The sequence below is a fragment of the Ixodes scapularis genome, unplaced genomic scaffold (genome assembly GCF_016920785.2).
Source record: "Ixodes scapularis isolate PalLabHiFi unplaced genomic scaffold, ASM1692078v2 PGA_scaffold0__279_contigs__length_252992795, whole genome shotgun sequence".
Classification (NCBI taxonomy): Eukaryota; Metazoa; Arthropoda; class Arachnida; order Ixodida; family Ixodidae; genus Ixodes; species Ixodes scapularis.
Genome location: NW_024609835.1, coordinates 187,467,202 through 187,476,509, shown reverse-complemented (window position 1 = coordinate 187,476,509; position 9,308 = coordinate 187,467,202). Strand labels below are relative to the sequence as shown.

Sequence of the window (9,308 nt, the reverse complement as noted above, 5' to 3'; positions counted from 1 at the left end):
AATCGAAGAAGCATCACTTTCCTGCAAAATGTTGCAATTCTGTTGTGTAATCGCAAAGCAGAAATGGAAATATTTTCCGCTCTGCCGCCGTGCGCGGCGGCCATGGGAAACGCGCCGTGACGGCGACGCGGGGATCGCTGCAGCTCAACGCCTCACGAAGAGCAGTAGAGAGAGAAAGAGGAAACAACCTTGGGGAGAGCGCACGGAAACCGGTGCATCCTCACGTCGACGTCACTGAGCACGTCATTTAGAGAGTTGAGGGGTGCCGGAAACTTGAATCTTTGCTATTGTTTAAAATTATAACTGGGGCACACAGACTAAATCGCTTTTCTGTTCTTTACTTTAGAAGTGTCGGAGAACAACTCCTATAATTATCTGGCCATTGTCCGGAAATCGTTGCATAGCCGCTTTATTTTATGGCTTCCGGTACAAGTCATCACAGCTGATGTCAAACTGAACATTTTAAGGTCACTTCGCGAACAACCATGTTGAGATTTTGTGGCCAGTTTCATGTTTTTTTTGTTTTTTTTCGTTGTTTTCTTGACTTCTTGACCCTTTACAACGCGTGCATAAGAAATTGAGCAGCAACTGTTTGCATTGTAGCCGGGGCAAATTTAGGATGGGAAGCTTAAAAATAAGGAATGGAGGGAAGCGACAGTTTTGAACGCGTCGCCGAGTTGCGGGAAAGGTATGCGCGAACGGCGCGTGCCACGGAGCACACGAGCTCGTCCCGGGCGGTGAGCGACGCTCTCGGAATCTTGGTTCCCGGGGCGGCACCTAGCACCCATTTAATCGCTCAGGAGGACATCGCGTTGAAGCGAGCAAAAGAGTGGGCCAGCAGATAAGAAAGGACGCGCGTGCGCGTTGCGCGGGTCTCGGCACCAGGCGCCGCGCCGTCAGGGAGCGCGGCGATGCAATTCGGTCGGCGCTCCCGTGTTATCCAGACTTTTGCTCACGACAGTACCTACGTCAGACACTACAGCGAACTCTGAAGTCGCTGTCGACCGGCCTCATATGACGGCTTCTGCGTCTGAAATCAACTCGCCGAGACGAACGAGAACAAACAAAGCATCCGACAAGCTAAGGCCCTGCTGGTGGCAGCCGCTGCATGGGCGCTGCCATCTTTCCTGTGACGTCACGCATTTGGTTCGGTCGTGTAACGAGTGGTCAACTTTGCGTACAATGGCAGCCGCCTTATGGGGGTAACTTTCGATTGCGGTCTGGAACCCCGGTTTATTGCTCTAAGCTCCTCTACCCTCGTTGGTTCATGTATACACGCAAGACTACAACGCGAAGATTGCACCCGATATGCCGAATTACTGAAATAAACATTTTAACTAAAAAAAAATAATGAAACGCTTTATGCGAACCGGCAAGGCTCATAAAAAGCGGCATGTTGTTGCCTACAGAGGGTGTACAAAAACGCTTGTACTAAATAACAGTGTATAAAGAAGTATACCGGTGTGTCAACAGTGAGACAGGGCAGTCTCTAGTCGCTCCTCTCGTTTTACTTCTCCTTTGTAGCCTTCTGTTTAAAACTGACGGCAAGTAAAAATATTAGAGGATACACCTTAAACATGGGGGAGATTAGAGTGTCGACGAATGCACACGGGATTGCCGATTTTGCACTGACAAAAACAGTGTAACTGAATCGGATCAGGTTAAAAAAGAAATACTCTGAAACGAGAGGAGCTGCTGTAAACTGGGAGAAATGCGGCGGATTCTGGCTGGCCAATTGGGCCTCAAAACGTTTTTCATATGCAGAATTAAATTCGAGTACCGCACAATTCACCTATCTCGGAGTACCATTACAACATTAGAGGATTATTACACTGTAATAGACTAAAAAGGCAGAAATTTAAAAAAAAAAGGTGTCAACTTGGGCTAAACGCGATTTTTTCTATATTTGCTTCAGCCACAGTCTCCAAGATTTTTCCAGTTGCGAAAGTCTGGCACGTTTTGCAATTTTTCGCTTGTGGGCGCAGAAATATCCAGAGATTCGTAGGATGTTCGCAATTTTTATTTGGGAATTACGCGGGGAAAGAACAGAAAGGGAATACCTTTTCCGTCGTGTCAAATCAGGTGGGCTGGGATTCTCGCATCTTTTTGTGAGGCAACTAACTTCGAAATTTACTTTTACTGCTGTACCAGAACCACCACTTTTTCCGCACAGAAATTCAGGTGCAAATGGCGAGCTCCCTAGCGTCTACGTTGGTCGCGACCAGTTGTACGGAGCCGCGAAATCTCTTCGGGTTTTCGAAAAATCTGAGAGAGGCCACCCATGTTTTTACAAGCGTGATTTTTATATAAATAGCTTTGCGATGTCGCAAAAAAGGCGCGCTCGCAAAAGGGTTCTATTCCCTGCAACTTTATATCGTTCACTTTGCAGCCAGTGTCCATGACAAGATGTGCTATGTCGAGTAAGAAAATTCGCATCCGGGCCGGTTGTTAGGTATTTTTTTTTTATGTAGAACTACGTCTTTCTTCGCGCTTACAAGAGGTGCACAGTTTGAAGATCGATGTCACGAAAGCTTGGTCACGAAAGTGACGTCACAGAGATAACACCGGAGCACCGACCGATTTGCATCGCCACGCTCCACAACGGCGCGTCGTGCCGGCATGTGACTTCCTTAACCTGAGCTGGTTGGTTTGACATGCCTGTGAAGGTATCCAGCTAACACTCTACAGTGTGTCAGAGTGTGACAGTGTGACTTTACATTGTGACATACTTTACAGAGTATCTTGCTGAAGCATTTTCCAGACACACGCCAGCAGTGTGTCTTATTTTTTCCTCTCCTTCGTTTTACTTTCGACGTTCTGCTGGAAACCTTCAGTCAGAAGCTGTTCCTGCTGCCGACAAACGCGCAGTACGCACGCGAGTCACTTTAATGCGATAAAAGTCTTTAGCTACCCCCCCCCCCCCCGTTTCCTGGATTTCTTGGACTTTCTGGCCTCCTATGTAATGCTCAGTAGACCATTTCAGCACACTTGAGGTCGTCCTTGATGTCGTCCTATACGTCGTTCTTCATGTCGTCTTCTATGGTTTCGTGCTAGACGTTGCCCTAGACATCTTCACCAGTGGTCATTATTTCGCGTGGACGACAATCGGCGCACGGAAGAGCCGAAGGAAACTAGACACGCGCGACGGGAAGCCAACCCGGGAGAGCGGAAGGGAAGAAAACTAGGCAGGCAACGGTTTGAAACGACTATAAATAATGGGCGGTGCGAGCGTAGGCATGGCCGACGCGGGTGGCACAGCTGCAAAGTTTTAAAAAAACCTTTACTATCTACCGGAGATTCTACTCATCTTGAAAATGGTGCCTATTGCTAAATGACCCAAGTATGAAGAAAAAAGTAGGAAATTGTGTTCAACGCGCCGCACGGGCTGGCGTCTGCGACAGTAACTGTTTTAAAGCAAGCGCCTAAAACAAATGGCGTCATGCACGGGCGTTCGTTAACGCTAATTTTTTTGTTATTCACTTGGAATCTTTTATACGGGGAAGGCGTACGCGTGCGGTGCGTGCGGCGGTGCGAGCGTAGAGTTTTGTTGACGCACATGAAACATCCAAGCAACCCTAGACATAAACAGCGTCGATGTAAAAGTGTAAACTGGTGCAAGGGATCAACCGCCATCACCATGTGGAAGGCCAGAGCGCTGCTGACAGTGATATAGACCCAGCCCTCTTTTATCTATTTTTGTTTAATGGGACAGCTTTTAAAAATCTTTTTACTTTAACAATGCATTCGACGTTTTTGTAGGACGCGCTAACAGGTGGGCATTTCAAGAAGTATTTAACAGAGGATGAGCCACTCGGTCTTCACCTGCCAGGTGGAAAAAAAAACATTTTCGACATTTTTAATTAGATGCATCAAATAACATCGCACTTCTTTCGCATTCACGTCAACATGCCTGACTTCCATGAATGATAGCTAAATGCTGCAAAGTCCCAAGAAAAAACAAACAAAAAAACATGTCATATGGGACACAGTCATCATTGTTCAGGTGAAAAGGTTGTCTCCACTCTCGAGGATAAACGCATCGCTCAGAAGCTTTGCATAGATTTTCCAAGGCTCCCAATTAACAAGCGCATTTGGTAAAACACCCTCGCCGATCATAGTAAAAGCAAAGCATAATAAAAAAAAAACGGCATGACGCGATCTTTTGCTAAACTGACTGCAACATAAGTTGAAAATGAATAATACCTCGTGCGATGACGCCTGGAAATGTGTAAATGAAATCTTGGAGGTTTTATTCCGCACCATTTCATGGTTTAATAAATCAAACTCTTCGAGCAAATGTCCTAAAACTGTAAGGCTCCTACCGGTGCATCATCTAAGCGGGTTGTATCGATATCTCGGAAAATACAAAGAAAATCTCCAAATACTACAATTGTTCTGTCACCACCTTAAAAACCGCGCAGGCCTGCAAAAGAAGCAAGGTTTTTCGCCACACGCAGGATGCAAATGTATTGTTGCAGGCAGTGAACTGGCTTCAAGCGAAATCCACACAAAATGGAACGCCTTTCCGTGTCGGCATTGACCGCCAGCTCTGTCAAGGAACACGCCTCATTTTAAACAAATCTAAAAAGCGGGAGACCAGACGGTAGAGGAGACGCACAACTCGTACGAATGCAAGAAGGTTTGTACCGCTATCACAATAACTTGGTCGTCTACAGGAACCTTGTTCTCCTGCACCACCGAGAAATCGGGTGTCTGGCTTTACAATAGGCGCTGTACTGGATGTTTGTTCTTACGCGCGTTGAAACGTCGAATGTTTAGCGACGCGTCCCTGATTACCGGCTGGAGCGTACAAATCACGATGGGCAAATGAGGGTGCACTTGCCTTATCCAACGTCTTTGGAAATGGGACGTTTTCGTCTTACTGATCGTCACACCGTAGCAGGTTGTCCGGACAGTTGTGCGGTACAACCTCGAGGCTGCTTCTTCAGTTTTTTTCCAATGAAAACCAGGGCTTTCGGTGACTGAACATTCCGGGGGTCGGAGGCAGGTCCTCGAGGCCACACATGACACACTCGGCGGTCTCCTCCGTGCTGTCGGGGAGCTCGGACGGAGCTCTCCCTATCGCCTGGAGACATTCTGTAGGAGAACCCATAGGGCCCTCAGCCTACATTTATGCGAGGTGAGTCACGCCCGAGACTTGTTCCGGGACAGCACGTAAAGACCTGCCCTTGCTTTTTGCCCTGGAGGCTTGTGCTGCACCGTCGTCTCCGGTGCAAACACCCTGGTGTTTTCTGACGGGTTTGATATCGCCCTACAAACCTCTTGTAGCATTCTCGTTGCCCTCAATGACCATCGTCAAGGGCACAAGGTGGTCAGCCACCGCTCCACCCTTAACGCCAGCGTGAGTCTTCACACACTCTTATCTGTCATGCCCTAAACAAAAACAGATTCAAGTCTTCGGTATATGGCAGCCACACCTCATGTGCCCGGCTCGCATGCATGTAAGCACGTCGGTGCACGTCCTGGTTTCACAGTAATTGTGTTGGCACCGGCGAGTATCATTCGGTGTGGTATGGCCTCCGGTGTGACGGCGCTCTTCACTGTTATGCAAACGAAAATAGTTGTAGACTCAATCACGTAAAAACCGTTTTTTCGCCACTTTTCAGAACGCTGCTTTTAGACGCCCGTTTCCGGGCTGAGCGACGTCACCGACGGCGCCGCCGTCGCCTTCGGCGACAGTGTAACCGTGCGCGTTGCATAAGGTGACGTCACAGTTTTCTCGATAAAATGTAGCGGGGAAACTGAGTTGGTGTTGAGGTCACGTGACATCAATTTCCCCGCTAAATGGGTCAGGAGAAGCACAGGAGGAGGGGGTTGATTGATTGATTGATTGATATATTGATTGATTGATAGGGGTTTCATGGCGCAAGGGCCACTTAGGTCAAAATGCGCCAAGAGTTAAACTATTGTATATGTAAGGGTTTGGAAAAAGAAAGACCTATACTAGCTGATGATGCTATAAAAGTATGTATATGAGATTGTATAAGTGAATGCAGGACGAAGGTGAGTTCGGATTACTAATTAAAATCAGTCAGTGTATAAGGCCGATGTCCCTAAGAAAACTAAACACTCAGGTATGCGGAATCAGCGGCTGTTCGCCAAGTAAAATAAGAAAGTGCAGTGGAGTATGTTCTTGATATATTTGCGAAAAAATTTTAAAACGATCTTGGTCATACTTGGGGAACTCAAGTAGGATGTGTGATATTGATAGAGGAATGTTGCAGCGTTCACACTCTGAAGCATCCTCTCCACGCAAGGGATGCCCATGGGTGAGACGCGCATGTCAAATTCGTAGCCGGCACAATACCAGCCGGATGCAGCTCTGAGGTTCCGCGGGTGGCCAAAGTGTGCCGCCACAAGAAGCTTTCGTACGTTTATTCATAAGTCTTCGTAGATCCATTCATTCGTTCCAACCCAGGCGTGGTTCTCAGTCTCACCGCTGCAGTTTTGAGCGCCGTGTCGCGTGAGTTATCTTCACCACCATATAACGTCAGCCTGCGCGCTTTCAGCCAATCATGGGCGCTCAGGGAGAGATCCGTTATCGACCGTTATTTTTGTTTGATCTTCCGGAGCGCGAGCGCGTGCGGGCGAGCGGTGTGCGACGTGCGCGAAACCGAAACACTCGAGCGCAACAGAAACCTTCGGCGGTGCGCGTCTGCGCGTTAGATGTTTCTTTCAACCAGTTCGGCAGGATGGCTTCTGTGTATGGACACTCCTGTGCAGCAAAGTGGTGCCAGAACACGACGAAAACCGCTGACTGCAGTTTTTCGTACGCGCGATACTGAAAGAGGTGAAAGCGTTAACTTATGCGCGCTACATTTCTTCTTTTCTATTTTATTTTTTCAAATAGAGCCAGTAAATGAATCTGCTACTCAAAGCGCCCAGAGTTTAAGTTGCTGCCTCTGAGCAAGCTCCGCGAGCGCCGTCTCTGCGGCGAACGTTTCGCCGCGTCTGCCTTTAGAAGTTCAAGGAGGACACGACTCCGGGATAATGCGTGCCCATCTGTCCTGGTGACAAATTCATTATTGAAGGCTCTCGTCTTCCCAGGTGAGCCGGTTTAAAAATCTTTAGTTAGTGTTTGTCGGTATAATAGCAACTTTGTTCCATTTAAAATTATGTGTGATATCACGTACCCTTTTTGAGATATGAGCCCCTAGTCGGCCAAAATAGCCGTAATAGAGGCATGATATTATGCATTGCTGCACAAAGCTGAGACTATCACAGCGTGACTGAGGAGGTATCTGCAATACGCTTAAAGGCTTGCGACGCCCACGTGAGAGTAGGCAGCATTGACGGGCCGATATTGCGCCAAATTATAATTATAAGGACCGCCAAATTTTACAAGCTGTAATAATACTTTCTATTTATTTTTGAGTTCCTTGCTCCTGGCATTCGCCTAACTGGTGCGTCCAGCGCCTCCACTTCAAGTAAGAAAAATTCATTGTTAATATAGTAGCTGCATGTCGTTGAAAATATTATCGAATCTTTTGTTTGCGCACTATTAATGCATGAAGGTGTGGAATATTCAGTCTAACTTAGGAATTAATCGGCCATCGTTGCTGAAGTGTAGTTAGTGAGCAGTTCATATAATAATATATTTATTAAACATTGCTTTCATTATTTATTACAGATGCACCTGCAGCCCCAGTTGAGCCAGGACCATCACCCAGCAAAGACCAAGGGCTGGAAGACCTTACCACATGTAACGATGGCTTAAAGTGAATTTTAATTCGCTTTTTATGCGAATAGAAATCACAAACTGTCGTGCTTATTCTAATATCTACTGCAGGTGTTCCTGATCAGGCTCTGACAGACGCTTACACACAGGAAGAGCTCCGGCTCCTGTCTGGTAAAAGAGAAATTTAATACCTTTAATTGGTGATGGTTGCTCAATTTTGTTTCATGAAGTGATTGTGAGCTGTGAACCACTGATCAAACATTCTACTCGATATAATTCACATATGCTCCTGCAACTCACAAGAGACAGGGCCATCTTCACAGCTGCGCCAGCTGTGAGCAAGATGCATAGCAGAAATACCCTATCATAAACACGCTTCTAATATTTATACTTTCCTCTATATGCTTATGGAAGTCACAAATGTTGTTTTTCATTCCAATATTTATTCCAGATGTTTCTGCACAATCATCAACGCAATCCTTCCGGGCAGCTGAAGAAACGCGTCCCCGCTCTGGTGAGAAGCAACTTAGTTTGATGAGTTGGCAATCAATGGTCGATTATATTGTAATATGTAATCTTGTATCATACAATATGTGTCAGACATTGCTCAATAATTTTTCACAGGTGCAGCTGCAGTCTCAGGTGATACGGGGACATTCGACGAAAAAAACCAGGAAAAGGAACCAGCCGATTGTAAGCAATGAATTACAGATTTTTCTCACACTTTTATTTCTGCGCTTACAGGCACCAATTAATCTTGCTCATTCCTATGTTAATTTCAGATGTTTGTGGGCAAACTACAGAAACCTCAACTGCACAAGAAAAGCCACAACTGCAAGCTGGTGAGAAGCAAATTGCAATAAGAATAACTGGGAGTTAGTGCTGACGCGCATTTATTTAAGGGCATTATGACTACAAAAATAATAATTTTGGTCCTACCTAATGTACATGCCAAGGCCAAGTTTCAAGTGACGATTGGAGCTTTGGCCTGTATTTGGTCTTTATCCTGCTCCAGCACGCAGCAGCAAAAGAAACACTCCTGCCGTCTGGCTGGTAAGGGGGACTAATGACATCATTTACATTTTTAGACACGGTGGCATTGTTGAATGAGTGGACTAGAGCACCTCGTGGTCATATATTACTTTTAATAGAAAATAAATCCCAGTGCCGTACAGTCTGTAAGACGCCAAAGATGCAGCCTGCTTTAAGCGCAGACTTGCCACCCTTAATGACACACAGATTCATGTGCAGCCAAAGTGTGACTGGTGACAACAAGTGCGTGCTGGAGGCGGAGATTCTACCGCATTGTTGGCAGGTCTGAAATCACCGTGCTAGCAGGTCTGAAATGGCAGAGCTGCCTCGTCTACCTGGACGATGTCATGGTATTCTCACGAGATTTCGACGAACACCTCAGACGACTTCGAGCCGTGCTTCAAGCCATGAAAACCGCCGGCCTGCCACTTAAGCCAACAAAATGTCAGTTCGCCTATGCGGAACTAAAGCTCCTCGGCCACGTCCTGAACAACAAAGTGTTCTACACACACAGCGAAAAAGTACACCCCTGGACGTGTAAACCGTTGTCCCAGGGCGGACTCCCCAAATGGTGTTC

At 46.7% G+C, this 9,308-nt stretch overlaps 1 pseudogene; it reads left to right on the top strand.

The window, feature by feature from the left end:
* Positions 1–6,713: 6,713 nt before the first annotated feature.
* Positions 6,714–8,579, top strand: LOC115318940 (annotated as a pseudogene).
* Positions 8,580–9,308: the final 729 nt, after the last annotated feature.